Below are 20,109 nucleotides of genomic sequence, written 5' to 3' on the forward strand. Positions count from 1 at the left end.
AGAAACCACCTTCTCCATCGTATAAACATCCTCTTACAACCCGACCACTATGATTTACCAAATAAAACAGTTGCCTACGGTTGTCCACAGTCATATACAGTTCTCTTTGCGAGGGAGGGGGAGAGAGGGGAGGGAATGAAATAAGCAAAGGAAGGGAGAGAAAGAGTGTGAGATTATTTTGGCGGCCGGGGGGGGGGGGGGGGACAAATTGATATTTGGGGAAAGGGGGGTTGGGGAATTTGTCATATGCAACAACCACAATGGTGTTTCTTTCCTGACAGGTTTAATAACGATATGAAGATATCACCAGCATAAGTTATGCTGAATGGCGTCACAAATCTTCAGGGTTTGATAGTAATGTGCACAACTTTTTTTATATATAAATATTTTCTTTAAATATAAACATTAGTGTTTTTGTCATCTTATAAAAGTCAACCTAAAAACAAACTGATATTCACACCAATGATTATTAAAGTAATCCGTGATTGTAAAGAAATCAGTACTGTACCAATACACCAAAAAAATAAAAACAATAAAACTGAAAACGAAGGAAGTATAAATAAATACCTACATATGTTATGGTTTTGTATAGGTTTTATTAAAACTGCCGTAACCGAAAACATTCGAAACAAACACCAATACTAGTACCCGACGATGTTCGGTCACTATCGTCTATCGGTTTGCTACGATACCCGCCACACATCCATCATACTTGTAATTAACTCAATTAATAGTACTTTTCAAAAAGACATTATTATACCTCTAAATTATGCATGCTTGTGTTTTCCTTTTCCAATTATTGCAACCTCTAGCACAAGTATTATTAATCTTGGTTTTTTAGGTTGGAGTGACCTGGCGATTTCCCACAACTTAATATAAAACAATCTCAACATACTTTTTCACGATTTAATTTCTTTCTTATTCATCAACCAAACATGTCATCATCACCGCCGGAATCCACCGTCACCGATGCACTACCGCCGTCAACCTCCTCCCTCCGACGAACCCTCAAACCCCACCTCCGATCCATCACAAACCCATCTCCCGATCCCAATTTTCATGGCCACCTGGCGGCAATTTAACCCTCGATTGGGTCACACACCTCATGTCAACCTTCGATTGGTCATCAAGAAACCTTAAGCCGTCGGAGCTCCCAAAAGTGTTACCTGTTGAAGCTTTCGACGCTCTGGTCCTCATGGCGTCCAAGATTTTGCATAAAGAGCCGAATTGTGTGCCGGTTGAGCCCGATAAAGAGGGTGTCTTGGAATCGAGTGTGGTGGTGGTTGGAGATGTGCATGGGCAATTGCATGATGTGTTGTTTTTGTTGAAAGATGCTGGCTTTCCGTCTGATAACAGGTTTTTCGTGTTTAATGGGGATTATGTTGATAGAGGAGCTTGGGGGGCTTGAGACATTCCTTGTGTTACTAGCTTGGAAAGTAAGTAATTACTCGAATTGACATCAAATCTGTGATTTTTGGATAGTTTGTGTTGCTATTATGATCTGTTAATAGAATTAGATTCTTAAATGCGGTAAAAAGTCGGATATCGGTCAAGTACTAGTAGTGATATTTGTGATATAGGTTACCGCATAGCAAGTAGGAACTAGGAACTAGTTAAGAATTAAAACACTAACATTAAACACAAACAATTGGCAATTAAGACTTATAACTAGGCCTGTGAACGAACCCGAACGTTCGGTGAATTGTTTGTGAACCGTTCTGCGGCAAGTTCGTTTATTTAATAAACGAATGAACATGAACAAAAAAGTTTGTGTTTGTTTACTTAAACAAACGAACATGAACCATGTTTCGTTTGTTCATTTATGTTCGTGAACGTTCGTACATGTTCCTTTATGTTTGTTCATATATGTTCTTATATGTCCGTTTATGTTTGTTCATATATGTTCTTATATGTCCGTTTATGTTTCTGTCTGTTCATTTAAGTGTGTTCATTTATGTATGTTTGTGTTCATATTAATATGTTCAATTATGTTTGTTTATCTTTGTTCAATTATGTTCGTTTACGTTTGTGAACTGTTCGTTTTGAAGTTAAACAAAGTTACAAACGAACACAAACATGTTCATTTTTTAAATAAACGACAAAAAACACAAAATATGTGTTCGATTAAGTGTTCATGTTCGTGCTTGTGTTTGTTTAAAGTTAAATGAACGAACACGAACATACCCTTGTTCGTGTTCGTTCGGTTTGCTTACAGGCCTACTTAAAGCACTAATAGCTGCAATAAGAAGAAAGACGAATGGAAGAACTAAGAAGAAATGTACTGATATTGGGAAGATCGGAGATGTATCGGTTAAATATCGGTCAATATTGTTGATGTTATCGGTGTCGATATTTTGACCTGTATTTCACATGGGGACTGAACCGATATAGCACCGATATTGACTGCATAGGGAGCAATAAATGAACCGTTAACCGGAAACAAACTGAAACTGAATGAGCCGTAAACCAATTGACCGAAAACTGAATTAACTGAAAATCGTTAATCTTTTTTTTTGGTACCCTCAGTTAACTGAATGAACTGACCGGACCATTCGTATTTTTCGTAGATTTCAAGCTTTTATAGTTGCATTTAATGTATTTATGCCCCTTGTTTCATGTATTTCTAAGCAAAATTTTTTGCCCAAAGTTGTTTTTGGTTATTAACGAAATTGGCAGAGCTTAGTTGAAAGCTGAAAAACTAAACGAATAAACTAACCAATTAACCCGAAAACTGATTGGTTAATAAATTAGGTTAAACGATGGCTTCGGTTTTGGTTGAGGCTAATAACAGAACTGAACCTGTGCACATAGTAAGTAAAAAATGAATGCTGATTAATTACGAAATGAATCAACAATTTGTAACATAGCTCACAATTTGTTATGCTATATGGCATTTCTTATTAAGGTGTTAATGCCACGAGTATTCCTACTTCGAACCGATTGGTTAATTAAATAGATTAACCCGATGAGTTTGGTTTTGGTTGAGGATAATAATCAAACTGAATTGTGCACACCCCTACTTAAAAGTGTAACTAGAAAAATGAATGCTGATTTAATACAAAGTGAAACAGTTTGTAACATATCTAACAGTTTGTTATGTTGTATGACATGTTTTTATTTAGTGTTAATGCCAGAAAGAGTATTCCTACTTCGTGGGAATCACGAAACAAAATATTGTACATCGGTGTATGGATTTGAAAGTGAAGTTTTAGCCAAATATGGTGATAATAGTAAAGGAAAGCACGTTTATCGGAAGTGTCTAGGATGCTTTGAAGGACTTCCGCTTGCTTCAATTATCGCAGGGCGTGTTTATACCGCACATGGAGGGATATTCCGTAGTATACCATTACCACCTACTCCATCTAAACGGGCCAAAGGTAAAAAAAATCGTAAGGTTGTACTGAGCCCGGAACCGGTTCCTTTGTCTCTTGGTTCTTTGGACGAGTTGTCCCAAGCTAGACGGTCAGTACTTAACCCTCCATGGGAAGGGACGAACTTGATTCCCGGCGATGTTTTATGGTCCGACCCGTGCATGAAACCGGGTCTTTCTCCAAACACGGAACGAGGTATTGGCCTTTTGTGGGGCCAGACTGCACTGAAGATTTCTTAAAAATGTTTAGTGTTAAGGTAATGCTATTATATATCATTATCATGATCTTGATCAATATTATCATTAGTTCATTGTTATTAATTTGTTGTTATTATTGCAGTTGATTATTAGATCTCATGAAGGTCCTGATGCTAGGAAAAACGACCTGCCCTTGGTGGAATGGATGTAGGATACACTATAGATCATATAGTACCGTCTGGGAAATTGATTACCGTCTTCAGTGCTCCTGATTATCCACAGTTTCAGGTTTATTTCTGCTGCTGATATTAATTGCTTTAGTTAATATTTTTATTATCAGGTGATTGCGTAAGTAGAAATGTTACCATATCTTCTTGACATTGTAATTAAGCATCTAAGAAAGCCAATGTTGATTTAACGTATAACAAATGGAACAACATTTCATTAATAAAAGACGATTAGGTGATAATCTTTTATGCTACTGCTTGGTGAGGAGTATTTGATTTAATACTGTTTTGTATAACAAATATATAAACCATTAAGGCCTACATGCTCATTAAGGGTACAATATATCATCTGTTTTTCACTTTGGTCATTTTGTTATACATTTAAACTGTGTTGAATATCCTTATGTCTTTTCTTTGACCAAAGTTTCTTTCTTAACCATTATACATATTTTATAAAATACAATGGTTAAGAAAGAAGCTCTAGTGAAAGAAAAGACACTGCACCAAATTTCAGGCATTTTTGATTTCGAGTAGCCAAATAATAGGCTAGGAGGGAAGAATTAATAAAGTTCTAATGTAAATAATATGACTGGAGTGAATACTCCAAATATAATGTACCATCTAGGAGCCCGCGGGCCTTTATTATCAAATACTCACCAAGTAGTGGCATAAAAGATTATTGTTCTAATTGATTTTCTGATGGATATTTGCTATTTAATAATTCAATCTGGGGCTTCCTTAGATGCTTAATTGCAATGTCAGGAAGGTAGTGATTAGTCATATCATGGGCCAATATGTTCAGCCAGCCCCCTTACGTAAACAGAATCATCTTAGCAGTTAGCTCAACCTAAAGTTTTAATTGCATATTTACCCATTCTTAACTAAACAATTGGAAAATTTACCCATTTAGATTTTTAATTATTAACAATAGATTATATAATGACTATTTTACCCTTACCTTAAATAAAACTTTATAAATTGAATATTTAATCGATTTTAGTGTGTTTTAAATAAACGACCATAAATGGATGTCCCGCAATAGCTGATGAATTGTCAAGTGAACTTTGTTAGTTTAGAGGCCTAATTTCAAATAATTATTGATCAATTCTTTGAATCTTACGTATAATTTTATAATCATCATTTCAAATTATTATAGATCAAAGTTATACCCTATGATCCAATATCTTCTCAACAAAAAAATACCAACTTTCACTCGCATTCTCTGTAAAACCACATCTGACGTTTCATACTTACATCCCCCAAAACAATCGAAGTCTGTAGATTCCGGATGCAAGCATTCAGGAACCGGAATTATATCATAAAAATTCACTCAAACGTTATCCCTCTCGCACATCAATCATCTTCTTTGCCGTCTTCATTCTTAATCACCCGGCGCTTTCCACAAACCCACGGTCCCTGTCTCCCTCGCCATTTCCGTCATCCATGGTGGCGACACCGAACGCCCTCGCCATTAAACTCTTGGGTCTCGTTGTGACACGTATTACGATAACGGACTTGGACGGCGACAACACAGCTCGCCGGCCGGTGGTTTTAGTCGGACCAATTCGCTTCGATGAGGTTTATGATTTTGGTGTGGAAAGGAGCGATTTGCGTATGATGAATGATAGTGTTTGGTATCTTCTATTTGAGGGCAATCTGGTCATAAGTGAAATTTCAATGAAAATGGGTATATATGCATTTATAACCTTGGGCTAGATATGCATTTAAGAGTAGTTTGTAAGGGGAAATATGCAATTGTCTCTCAAATTAAAACATACAAATAAAGAGATGATAAATATGGGACCTAATGAAGTGAGGTACAAGATATGTATCTATATGTACATACATAGTTTTCAGCACATGCAAGTGTTAGTTATTTCATGTATACTGTTTCTCTGGTTAAAAAAAGTATGCAGCTTTTAACTTGGCTTATAGGTTGGTTAAAATGTTTTTGAGTTTTGATTAAATTGTCTAAGATGCCTGATTAAACATAGAGAAACACATGCCAAATCATCTCTTCTCTCATGTTTGGTTATCTACTTATCTTTCATACCACTATGAAAAATGTTGAAATGGACCAAGAATAATGTTCGGTAAATCTACCAACTGAATATATTTTTAGAAGTTAACATTGCTTGCACTGTCTTTTCACTTCTCAGGCAACCAAAGATCGGTACAAAAATAAAGGAGCATACATTGTCCTGAAATCCCCGAATTTTGACACCCCTGATTTTCATAGTTTTGAAGCCATCACTCCAAGACCCAAGGCGAACCCCTACTACGATTTTGAAGATGTGATTGATTCTGATGAAGAATTAGATCTACAGATGATGGGGGAAGCTTCCTGAATTAGTATGCGATTTTTTAACTTGAGTTTTGAGTATCTATTTTCATTGAATAGTGTTTGTGGTAGATTTGTGTATTTTCATTTTTCCCAGAACAATTATGCCTTAAAAAGTCCAAAAGTTGTATATTAAATAGTATACTATTTTGGTCAATTTCAGGTGTAATGTTACAAGTATGATTACAAAAACCATATTATTATATATTATTATATTATGTGAAAATATAACATCATAATAAAAGTAAGTCAAATAAACCTAAATCAAGCAAGTTTGATTATAAGTTTTAGCAACACTGATTGTTATGTTATGAATAAAATCAATTTGTTACCCATTTGGAACCATGCTACTTGTCTTCAAGAAACGATCGACCCACACATTAGGTAAACTGCCAAAGTCGGATGATCAACGTTTCGTCCGCGTTCATTCATATCTCACACCAATCATGTTTGTTAAGCTAAACCACAGTTGATTAAATGATATATTATATAATTAGGAATGTGTTTTTGTTGTTAGAAGACAGCCACTGAATCTATAACTTCTTGATTTGTAAACCATATTTACTTACACGTATAACTAAATAACTTACTGTTTCAAACAAGTAAAATATAGAGAGGACAGGAAAATCGATTTGAAGTAAAAGATGTTATTCATTTTTACAGTAGAGGAAAGGGAGTTGCATAAGCGTATTATATTTATTACAGTTAAAACAAATACACATGTATCTATATTAACTACCTATATATACAACCTGACTTGCTTATTTTTGCACGAAACTATGAAGTAAGAGAAATGAATAACCTTTTGGAGTATTGGGTCAATGTTAATAATCAATTTTTCTATATAAAAAATATTTATGTATGTATCCCATCGCAAATGTGAGGTTGTTGGTTCAAACTCTTACAAAGGGTGATAAAAGTCTGGCTCTAACATATTACCGATTACTCTAGTGGTATGGTGTCTCTTATCGCAAATGTGAGGTTGTTGGTATTCCCCCAGATCAAATGACAAGGAGCCAAAAGCGAAGATGGCAGCAGAGGAATCTGATGGCTAGGCGATTGGGGGGGGGGGGGAGGGGGGGGGGGAGGGGTGTTGAATACTCCGGGTTGGTTGGAAAGTCTAAGATGAGCCGTGATAAAGAATAGCCTCGGAATAAGGAGCCCGAAGGGAAATCAAAGCAGGATATGGATCAAATCCCCCCCCCCCCCCCCAAAAAAAAAAATGTACCAAACTCAACATAGATGGATCAGCTGCTATGGGAGAGAGTGCAGGTGGTGGTAGAGCAAGCGTCACTCGACGGCTCGAAAGCGGATCAGTACAAACCCACGTGATCCATATTCGCTTACGTACCAGGCGTGCTTCGTCGTACCCTGACTACTCCTCTTTCACTGGCTTATTTGTACCCAGCTACATGATGGCACTCCCCTCGGCCAATCCTCAATCGATAGCAACTCGTCCTAGCGAATCCATATCACCTGGGTCTCTTTCTCTTAGGCAAACTCTTAAAAATGCAAAGTAATGGTGGAAAAAAAAGAGTCAGGTTTTAACTTTTAAGTTTTAACCATAGTTTTAAGAGGGAAACCGTCTAAAGTTGTAATTAACTTATGTATGATGTTAGAGCATTTAATCGGTTTAGGCCATTGGGCTGTTTTAACGTTGGAGCTGCCATACTGCCATGTCCAACTAAAACACACTGGACCGTTTTGGGTAATATAGGTCTTTTGGACCGTTTAGTTGAACCACCAAAGAAACATTGAGCCATTGTTATATTGAGAACGCGTGATACCTACCATGATGTAAAAATAAAATTCCATCACCATGGTAACATACTATTTGGAATTTTATTTTTAATCACAACTTTTTAGTATTACATTTGTGACAAAGTTTTACTTTTACATCAAACATTTATTTTTTATTTTTTATATATTGGAATGATCATTCACACAACATTTGTTTTTTAATTTTTCATCTTTTTTAATGATAAAGTTAGTATTGTAAAAATAAAATTATATATGTTGTTCACGAAATACATATATGAAACCTCGAGAAGTTACCTATATTATATTACGTATATGTAATATGATGGATTACATATATGTAATCTCCCTAGCTACATACTTTTTTTAAATTAAAAATACAAAATAAAAAATAAAAAATAAAATTAATGTGATTAACTTGTTAACACATATACGAACTATTATAACTCATTCATTAAAACATGTTTAAAACCACCAATCGCTTTATGACTCACTTACAGCTTGATTACAATCAATTTGCAATCTTTACACGAGTCATGTTTAGGTTTACGTAATTTTTACGCATGTTTAGGCCATGCTAGATATTTTTTACATGAATAATTATAATTATTGTGTCGAGGAATCCTATTCAGGGCATCAACCCATCATGGTCACCCATCAATCCATCACACTCAAATTTATTGAATGGTGCCAACTTAATGAAGTGTAGGACTGTAGGTCCATTACAAGAAATCATTTGTGTGTCGTGTTATATCCATTTTGTTCATAATGCAACATACCCGTAAAGTTCATATTAATTCCTAACGTGTTTCTTGCTACATTTAAATAAACAAATGATATATTGTAATACAACAATCACAATAATGGTGGTATGATAAGTCAAGGTCCACTAGTCCATAAAGAACCACGCAACTCAATGTAAGATGCACGTCGGCCAACAAACCAAAAACATCGATATAAAGATTTCGTTTTTAGTTTAAACAGGAGGGAATACACATTATACGACGTGACAAGTTAATAGTTTGAAATAGGTGCAATAAGTGAAGTAAAAAGAATTGGGGTGAAGTGTATTTAGCACAACGGTTTCTACTTTTTAGTTACTTTCATTTCATTTGTTACAAGATAATCAAACAAAGTTTAACCAATTCCAAATTTAAGTTTATAACCTTCTAGGGGTAAGCATCTTGTTATTTTTCGTATCTCTCTCTCTCTCTCTGTGTGTGTAAGGGATTGTCATATAATATAAGAGGGGTTGTCAGATCGGAAACCTTAATTTCCACGTGATACTGGTGAATATGGTTAATTTCATTCGATATTTGCGAATAAGGGTGAGTTGGTAAAGACTTCAAGTGATCAGGTGCTATTCTACTCTGATTCCAACCTCATCGGCTTGATTATTATTCTAACTTGGTTAGTTTTGGGAAAAAAGTGTCATTCTACTAACATGGTTGCAAAATCAAGCCTACGTTCCACTAGTCTATACTTTAAACTTGTTTTCCTGTGTGACTTCCCAAACTAACCAATCACTGGCATGGTTAGTTTTGGGCAAAAAGTGTCATTACGCTAAGTTGAAAGGGTAAAATGGAAATTTTGATTAACACATCTGACGAGTTACAGGTTTCCGACGGACGTTTCTACCACCATACCATATGTTGACACCCTCAATGTTGGTGCATGATGTCAGTAGTTCAGTGTCTAGTGTCTGTAATCGCGTTTGTAATATTTTATGTTTTGTATAAGCGAAGTTGCTAACAAGTTCGCTGATATGGGCGAACTTGTTAGTCAAGCGAAGTTAGTGACAACTTCGCCTGAACATGCCAGGCGAAGTTGTCGTGATTATATAAGCCATCTGTTACGGCTTAAGAAAAAAAGAAAAGGAGAATTCAGTTTTACAGTTTTCGTGTATTTGAGTCAGAGAGAGTCTGTAATCAAGTGATCTTCGTATCACGTGTTTAAGGTTGGTATACAACGTGTTTGATTATCGTGTGTTAATCGTATTGTTTTCTATACTCGTAACGTCTTACGTAGGGATTCCGCACCTGCGTAGTACGTGATATCTCGTGTAGATCCGGCTGGGAACCTACAATTGGTATCAGAGCGTTTGCTCGATTGTGTGGTTCGGGATTATCACGCGGGTATAGAAGTCGTTCCGTTCGACTATTCGCGGGACGAGTTTTCTGAGTTTTTGTGTCCTACTCACCCCCTACCTTCAAAAACAGCCCATAACACCTTCACACACCTCGAAAAACCCAGAAATCTAATCTGCAGAAACTTCGTGTTCATCAGGCGAAGTTGCCGTCACTGTAAGTAGGGTTTCGGAGAAGATATAAGGTTAAGCAAAGTTATCCACAACTTCGCCTACCTCTTCAAGTTCGCGTACTTCAAGCGAAGTTACCCTCAACTTCGCCTACCTCCCAAGTTCGCTCAACTTAAGCGAAGTTATTCTCAAGTTCGCCAATCCAGCGAATTTAAGAAAGTGAGCGACGTTACAAATTCACGCGATGTTAAGCTTTAAGCGAAGTTATCCACAACTTCGCCAACAGTGCTGTTTGAAAATAAAATTTTTATTTTCGGATTTCTTTGAGTTTAGAGAAAGATGTCTTCGATAAACATTACTGAACTAGTAAAGATGGAAGTAGAAGCAGGTTCAGCTACAAAGGCACCCAAGATGCTTAAGAAAACGGATTATGTAGCGTGGAAAGATCGTTTTGAACAATATGTCAAGTATCAAGATGCCAAGATGTGGGTGTGTATACAAGATGGTTACATTCCACCTACTACTGAGTATGAAGGTCGTGATCAGATCAAGAAGTACAAAGAGATGGAAGATGAAGAGAAGAAGATGTATGAGGCAGAAAGTAAAGCTCATGCAGCAATTACAATGGCTCTTCCACAAGAGATACTTCACACCTTCCGAAAGTATAAGACTGCTAGAGAGCTTTGGGAAGCTCTTGAAAACCGTTTTGAGGGCAATGTGGGAATTCGTGCTTCGAAGATCAAACTTCTAAAAACCCAATTCTCGGTCGTCAAGTATCTGAAAAACGATTCACTTGATGATATCATCACCATATATTATCATCTGATGACTGAACTCAGCAACTATTCAATTGCATACAAAGAAGATGAGATTGTTGAGAAGCTTCTTGATGCTCTCCCACCAAAATGGGAGATGTATACAGTGTTGATGAGAGAAGATAAAGACTTTGCTGACTATGACCTGGAGACAGCAGTTAACAAGCTAAGAACGTTTGAACTGAACATGGTACGAAAGGAGACACCTACCGATCAGGTTCAAGATCCGGGTATGTAAGGTGCAAAGGTTAACTCGGGATCAAGTTCGAAAACGGAATCATCTGCTTATTACTCTAAGGGAGAGTCAGGCGCGAGCTCAACACATGAGGGACGTGTATCTCTCAACATGAACGGTGATGTGTGCTATGTAGCTGGAGGGTCAAATGCTTCTCAACCACAAGCGACCAAGAGTAGTTATTCCCCAAGTGTTTCAAACAACAACTACTCGAAGATGCCCATGAGTGTCAAATCTGCTGAACAGCAGTTTGCTCTCTATGCATCTTTTATTGCTTCGTATGAGAACTACATTCAGGGTAAGATCGTTGATCCTGCAGTTTTGGATGAAGACTATGACCAGATCGATGTTGATGATCTGGAGGAGATGGATCTGCAGTGGCAGATGGCTATGATTGTCAGAAGGGTGAAGAGGTTCATGAAGAAGACTGGCAGGAAGTTTGTCGGAGAGAGGCCAGGGTTTGATAAGTCTAAGGTTCGCTGCTACAACTGTCAGCAGAATGGCCACTTTGCAAAATAATGCAAGAATGAACGTGTAGAACGCAGTCAGAACAGATCTACACAGCAAAGTGGTAGTGGTAATGACTATAGAGCCATGATTTCCAGACAGAATGAAGAGTACAACTGGAATCTGCATGTTGAAGAAGTATTTGAACAGACCAACTTGGTAAACATCGAAAATGCAGATAGTGAGAAGGGAACTGGCGAAGATGAAGCGTACATGGCAGATGTAGCAGACCAGCTCTCCGAAGTAAGTACCAAACTCCCTTGTACTAAGTGTGAACTTCTGTCTGAACAACTGACAACTCTAACTGATCAGTTTATTAGTTTGAATGCGCAATATAAAACTTTAAAAGAAGATCATCATTTCACTAAAGCTAGAGAAAATAGTTACAAAGTAAAAATTAAAGCTAGTGAAACAGATATTAAAAGTCTTAAAGCAAAGCTTGCTGAAAAAATTAACATGATTGATCTTAGCTATGAAGTTCTAGAAGAGAAAACCAAACTAATAGCTGAGAGGGAAAAACAGATAGCTGATCACCAGGTAAAAGTGGTGGAACTTAACAGGAAACTTGAATAATTCCGAAATTCCTCCGCTATACTTGATCACCTCGTTAGTGATCAAGGGTCTCCAAAAAGGGGAGGAATTGGTTATCATGAAGTTCCACCACCTTTCAATCATAATTACACTTTTAACCCTAGTAATCAGAAATCTGTCGATGTTGACTATGGTCAGACAGTTCCAGTTCCAGTTACTGCTAAAAAACCAGAAGTTAGTAAGCCTGTTGCAAGTGTTAAAATTTCTGCTCCGAGTCCTGTCTCATCTAACTCGGACAAGTCTTCTGATTCGTGTGACACAAAACAAGAGGAAGTATTACCAAAAAGTGGAGAGAAAAATAAAACACCTGAAAAGAAGCCTCCACTAAACCCGTATGTCCCACCTTATGTGAGACAAATGGGCAGTAATACTGCCTCAACATCTAAGACAACTTTTGATAAGAAAGTTGAACACAGGAGTTGTTTCAGATGTAATCAATTAGGACACCTTGTTGCTGATTGCCCTCTGAAGCAGAAATTCAGAGGAGTGAGGCCTTCAAAATCTGAGAAAAGAGCTAACGGTAATCAATTTAATGATAAAACTGAAAACCCATCGAATTTCAGAAAACGGACTAATCCAGGTTTTCAAAGAAATATATCTCAGTTTTTCACTGGTAACACCCAAACCATAACTAATAATTCATTTAATTCAAGACGGTATGGATGGCCTCATAGACAATCCACAAGAAGGTATCCTGTTAGGACTCACAGAAATGATTATGATACTAACTTTGGACAGCCAAGGTACGGGATGTATCGACCCAAGACCAATCGGTCTTGGGTCCCCAGATTTTAACTCTCTGCTTTAATCGTGCAGGAACAGTTGAACAGGGCTGCCAACAATCAATGGGTTGTGGATAGCGGCTGTTCCCGGCACATGACGGGTAACAAGAAATTGTTACAAGACTGGAAACCTGTTCAAGGTGGTAGAGTGAGTTTCGCAGGAGAGAGCGGTGGAAAGATCACAGGAATTGGGACTGTGACTAACGGGAAGATGAAGCTAGAGAAAGTTAACTTTGTTGAAGAACTGAAGCACAATCTGCTGAGTGTTTCACAGATCTGTGATAAGGATTATACCGTGCATTTCACGAAGAATGAGGCGATAGTGTTGTATCCTGGTTTTAAGATACCAGAGGACTGGATTGTTATGAAGGCTCCGAGAGTAAAGAATACGTATATCATGGATATGAGGTCTACTGAAATGGCCACTGAAGAATCGTGTCTTTTGTCGAAAGCGACTGAATCAGAGTCCGAATTATGGCATAGGAGAATGGGGCACATTCATCTTCGTAAGATGAACTACCTTGTCAAAAATGGGCTTGTGTTGGGAGTTCCCTTGAAGAATTTCAACTTCGAAGACAAATGCTTATCATGCAAGAAGGGAAAGCAACACAAGAAATCCCATCACACCAAGAAGGTCAACTCAATAGTCAGTACCCTAGAATTACTTCACATGGATCTCTTCGGTCCCGTGAATGTAAAAAGTCTAGGGGGAACATCGTACTGCTTGGTGATTACTGATGATTTTTCTCGATACTCGTGGGTATATTTCTTGAAGTCGAAGGATGAAACTGTTCAGATGGTAATAAATTTGATTACCAAAGTTGAGAACATTATGGGAAAAAGAGTTAAATACATCAGGAGTGACAATGGGACTGAGTTCAAGAACGATCAGATGGAGATCTTCTGCCTACAGAAGGGGATTGAACACCAATACAGCGCACCGTATACTCCGCAACAAAATGGAGTGGTTGAGAGGAAGAACAGGACTTTGATTGAAGAAGCCAGGACCATGCTGGCTGATTCGAAACTTCCCGTGGTGTTCTGGGCTGAAGCCGTTGCAACAGCCTGTTATATCCTTAATAGAGTGTTAACTGTTAAAAGATTAAATAAAACCTGTTATGAACTAATGCATGGGAGAAAGCCCAACTTGAGTGGTCTTGAACCAGTCGGGTCCCCGTGTTCGATATTAAAGACCAATTCAAAATTTGGTGAAGTTGCCGACGAAGGAATCTTAGTCGGATACGTTGTTGGGACTCCCAACAGACGGGTCTTTAATACATCGACCAGCAAGGTTGAGGTGGTGTGTAACACTGATATCACAAGTTACAAATCACCAAAACCAAGCACGGGACCCGCTGGGGTTTTTGACTATGATAGACTTTTTAAATCTTTTAACATGCCTTATTTGGATTTTGCAGAAGATGAGGAACGAATTGCTACGAAGATGATATGCGATGAGGAAGACACTTTGGTGCAAAGACCACAGTATGATGAATGTCAGCATTCCTCGTCAAATGCTGTCAATACCCCTGCTGCCTCTACTGAAGAGGAATTCATCAATCCGTTTCACTCTCAACATCAATCAACCATGGATGAGCTATCTTCGAACTTGGAAGATAATCTAAATGTCAGTTCGGTTCCGACTACGAGAATTCACAAAAATCACCCGTTGGAGAATGTGATAGGTGATCTGTCCGCCGGTGTACAAACAAGAAAAAACGTGAATGAGCACACCTGTGTTTACACAAGCATTAAAGACACGGGCATTATCAACGAATGCTTGTACACCTGCTTCATCAGCCAGATTGAACCAAAGAACTATCAAATGGCTCTGAAGGACAGCTCGTGGGTCGAAGCCATGCAAGAAGAGTTAGCTCAGTTTAAGAAAATGGAAGTATGGAATTTGGTTGAAAAACCAAGAAATGTGCATGCGATAGGCACGAAGTGGGTCTTCAAATGTAAGAGAGATGAGAAAGGGGTTGTTATCAGGAATAAGGCGAGGCTGGTTGTTAAAGGCTTTAATCAACAAGAGGGGATTGATTACAATGAAGTATTTGCTCCTGTGGCAAGATTGGAAGCCATTCGGCTGTTTTTTGGCATTTGCTGCTCATAAGGAGATGAAAGTTTTTCAGTTGGATGTGAAGAGCGCGTTCCTAAACGGTAAAATCGACGAGGTTGTGTATGTTGAGCAACCTCCGGGTTTTCCTGACCCTGACTTTCCCGATCACGTGTACAAGCTAAGTAAAGCGCTGTATGGACTACATCAGGCACCTCGTGCCTGGTACTCAACGTTATCCGATTACTACATCAGGCACCTCGTGCCTGGTACTCAACGTTATCCGATTACTACATCAGGCACCTCGTGCCTGGTACATCAGGCACCTCGTGCCTGGTACTACATCGTGCCTGGTACTCAACGTTATCCGATTACTTGCTTGAGAATGAGTTTGAAAGAGGTAAGATTGATAGCACGTTGTTCTTCAAGAGAAAAGGAAGCGACTTCCTACTGGTGCAAGTCTACGTAGACGACATTATCTTTACTGCATCAAAGGTCGCCATATGTCAGGAGTTTGAGGTCGTCATGAAGAAGAGATTTGAAATGAGTGCTATGGGTGAACTAACTTTCTTTTTAGGATTGCAGGTTGATCAGAAGAAAGACGGGATGTTCATTCATCAGACGAATTATGTCCATGATGTTCTCAAACGCTTCAAGATGGAGGACAGCACTCCATATGAAACTCCAGTCTGCGTCAATCACAAATTGGGTGCTGATTCAGATAACGATGCAGACGTTGACCCAACCCAATATCGGGCTATTATAGGTTCTTTAATGTACTTAACTGCTTCTAGGCCTGATATAATGTTTGCTGTTTGTCTTTGTGCACGCTTTCAGGCAAACCCAAAAGAATCTCATTTGAAGGGTGCGAAGAGGATACTGCGGTATCTCAAGGGCAAGCCGAAGCTGGGGTTGTGGTACCCGAGAGGAGGAGACTTGGAGCTAGTCGCTTACACAGATTCTGATTATGGAGGGTGCAATCAGAGTCGGAAATCTACAACTGGTGGATGTCAGTTTCTTGGTGGCAGATTGGTGTCGTGGCAATGCAAGAAGCAGACTTCAGTCGCAATTTCAACCTGTGAAGCAGAATACATGGCAGCATCCAACTGCTGCTCCCAGGTTCTTTGGATTCAACAACAGTTGCGCGACTATTGTCTGAATTTCTCACTTACTCCTATTTGCATTGATAACACTGCTGCTATCTCAGTAACTAACAATCCCGTGAAGCACAGTAAAACTAAACATATTGACATACGTCATCAATTTATACGGGATTGTGCTGAGAAGAAGCTGATTGAGCTCGAAAAGGATGACACGTTAGATAATTTCGCTGACTTATTCACGAAAGCGTTTGACAAATCTAGATTTCAAAACCTTGTTGAGCTGAATGGGATGATCAATCCCGAGTAACCGTGCTTTCTTATGTTTGTTTAAAAAAAAAAAATACGTCACTATCGCTTAGAATTATGTCGGTTGCCTCAGTTTGAAGGACATGTCTTAGGATATGTTTGGTCCTCATTTCTACTTGTAGAATATGAGGATAGCTATTAACCAGATGACTGAAAGTGACCGGGGCGGTTTATGATGAGTTTTCATTCTTTCGCTGAAAATTAGTCGATCATACTTAGTTAGAAGGACACATACTAGTATGTGGTCGGTCCAGCTGATCCATTGGATCTTCGGGATAGCCGTTAACCTGAAGACTTTGATTTGGTTGGGGCGATAGAAGTTAAATTTTTCTTTTCGGGAGATGAAATTATTTTTCAAGTCTACTACTTCGTAAGAAGTTACTTTACTATGTTTAACAGAAAATTGGTCCAACCTTGGAAAGTGATAGATATACTGATTCTGTGTGCTTAACTAGTGAAGTTATTAGGCTTAAAAGTCTTTAGAACAGTCATTGTATGTCATGGTAGCTTTTATGGTGCGTAAAAGTAGAAGTGATACTAACTAAATCTACTCGATTTTATGTGGAAACTCCTTAAGAGTTGTGCATGTCTTCATACATATCTTTCCAAATGATAGGCAGAAAAGCGATTACCCAGTCATACACGAGCCCGTGAGTGTTCTGAGTCCCGTGAAGATAGCGTGTCAAGACACTGCAGTGATCCAGATTCGGGACTTGCAGTTATTTTCTACTTGAAGTTGTGTATATATATGTTAGATTAAAAAAAAATGTGTGTATTCTAGAGTTCATAAGGTTAATGATTCTCAATCAAGACGCAAGAAGGTGAACGGGAAACAGAGTCTAAGATCGAAGTGTAATCACTACTTAATCAGACACTACGGGTTAAGGTCAATTCGGGGTGACTTGGGGAAAGCCAAATACGCTTTGAGAATAGATAGGAGGCATCATAATCTCTGAGTTGTTGCCCCCTTAAGTTTTGAGCTTAATTGAACCTAACTCGTATCACAGAAACGATGAAAACCATTCTAAGTAGATTACCTGCTTACAACCTGTTTCTTTATGTCATAATACAGCTGAACACGGATCTGTGTGACAGTCACGAAATTAGTATGATTCCTGTTCGGATCTTTTCTAAAACATGGTAGTCCCTGTCGAGACTGAAATTTGATCCCGTGTACCTTCATTTTAAAAGTTTTTTTTATTTTTGGAGTTGTATGATTTTATACCTGGTTACTTGGTCTTGATCGTTTCATTTAACGCTTTAAAGGATGTTTTCTAACTTAGTTGCAAATTGTTCAAATTATGGGGTTTGTTTTGAAAATTTTTTAATTTCAGCGAAGTTCTGCATAACTTCGCCTGATAGGCGAAGTTATCCACAACTTCGCCGATACATCTGTGACCCTATATAAAGGACTTTAAAGGTCAAACTGTTCATTTATTTCAAAACCCAGCGAACTTATACTCACAGAAACCTCGGCGAACTTATCGATTCTATTATCATCAATCATTCTGTGTTTCTTTCTCGATTTCATTGTCGATTAAAGGTGTGTAGGGTTCCATATTCGTATAATCATTGTCGTTAATGATTATCACAGGTCGATACGACCCGTTTCGTGACCTCGATTATTTGAAACCTAAAAACCCGATTTTCAAACTTGTTTTTACGTGATAGTAAACCACTTGAACGTATAAAACTTCATAAAATCATGTATTTCGGAGTCCTTGATCTCCGAAATCATCATCTACACGTCGTTCAAAATCCTAACTGTTGCCGATTCAAATTCGGCGAAGTTACAGTTTAGGCGAAGTTATTCGTAACTTCGCCTGAGGTTTAACTTCGCCTGATTATTGATTTTGAAACAGTTTATGAGGCGATGTTGTGATTAGGCGAAGTTATCCGTAACTTCGCCTGGACCATTTTACTTAACAATTTTCAGACGAAGTTCAAGTTGAAGCGAAGTTGTTTTCCAACTTCGCCTCACCTTTAACTTCGCTTATACAGAATTGATCACAACTTCGCTCAAGGTAACAGGCGAAATTGTGATTCGCTTTGACGTTTATCTAACTTAACCTGTTTGTTGCAGATATGGCTGCTATTGCTGGAGCAGGTGGTGCAGGCGGTGATGACGGAGGTGATCAACAAAGACAGTTCTTCCCGGGTCACAACATGTATATCACCTTAGACCTGGAAGCGAGCGGAGTTGATGATTTCCGCGAAATCATCACCTTCCTTTTACACTCGAGGATATTCCACGCCATTACAACAACTCTGCCGATATCCTTACCCAACATTGAGGATTTCTGGCAGACCGTGGAATACGACTGTAGAGTCGAACCCCCGGTGGTGCGCGCAACAGTCAACGGTCAGATGGTTCAGTTCTCTTCTGAACATATCCGGGCGGCTCTGCGGTTTGGAAACGAGACAAGGGATGACCCGACAGAGTTTGTAGCTCCTTTTCGCGATGGAGCATTTTTGAGGATGGGTTATTCAGGTCCCTTGGGGGATTCGCAGAGAAGGAAGGGATTCCTACTTGACCAGTGGCGCTTTCTCATGCATGTTATGATAGTCTGCATGTCAGGGAGAAAGACGGGCACTGATGGCATGGGCGCGACCATGCAGTCAGCGATGACTGCTCTGACATACAACAAGCGATTCAGCTTTAGTCAGATGGTCTTTTATGAGATTGATCGTCAACGAAGAGCGATGGCGCGTGAGCGATTCATCATGTATCCAAGATTCCTACAAATGATCTTGGATCATGTTGCTCCAACACTTCCTCAGCGCCGTCCGATCCGATATGTTGAGAGTGTGAATAAACGGATCTTCGCCCAGTGTCGATCCTCCAGTGCGAGGAACAAACCTGAGCTTCGTCCTCGCCATACTCCACTCTTTGGGTACTTAATCAACCCAGAGTATGTGCCTGCTCGTGGGGATGAGTTTAGGGACCCGGCACCACAACAGGCAGGAGCACCTCAAGCTATACCTGCTGCTCCTGTTGTGTCACCGGAGGAGAACGTGGACCTTGATGCAGAATTTGGTGGTCAAGGCTTCTTTGATATGGATCGGGTGGATCCAGAGGAGAATGTTCAGGTTCCTGTTGAACGTGCCTCGACTGTGCATGTTACTAGGGCAGCTACAACGGTGGCTGGCTCAGATTCTGATGATGATGTGGCAGAGGCGAGAAGGATTATGGTGACTCGAGAAAGACTACATGGGAAAAGAAAGAGAACAGATGATGATGACGAGTCAGACTTTGAGGAAGAGGTACAACAGTTGATAAGAAGGTCAAGAAGGGAACGGATAGGTGCAGGATCAGGAGCCGGTGAAAGCTCTAGGGTGGTACGTTTCACTCCACCAGCACTATCCGGTACGACAATGGTTCCCTCATCCCTACAGGTTACAAGGCCAAGCGCTACGGGTGTTCCCGTGGTGGCTACCTCATCTACATTTGGCCTTCCACCCACTACTTTCCAACTTTCGGCTCCCGTGATCGTTTCGTTGCCGCCTCCGACCGTTACTCCATCGGAGGTCGTGGCACGCTTATTGAGTCGACTGTTGTGACC

General features: G+C 39.1%; 1 pseudogene across 1 annotated transcript; it reads left to right on the top strand.

The window, feature by feature from the left end:
* Positions 1-1,053: 1,053 nt before the first annotated feature.
* LOC143605629 (serine/threonine-protein phosphatase 7-like) lies at positions 1,054-6,291 on the top strand (annotated as a pseudogene). The gene is made up of 4 exons (XR_013148584.1): positions 1,054-1,440; positions 3,123-3,627; positions 3,711-3,856; positions 5,955-6,291. The product of XR_013148584.1 is annotated as a serine/threonine-protein phosphatase 7-like (transcript).
* The last annotated feature ends 13,818 nt before the right edge of the window (positions 6,292-20,109 follow it).

Source organism: Bidens hawaiensis, unplaced genomic scaffold (genome assembly GCF_021521415.1).
Source record: "Bidens hawaiensis isolate Kalapana, Puna unplaced genomic scaffold, B.hawaiensis_p1.1 tig00070467_1, whole genome shotgun sequence".
NCBI lineage: Eukaryota > Viridiplantae > Streptophyta > Magnoliopsida > Asterales > Asteraceae > Bidens > Bidens hawaiensis.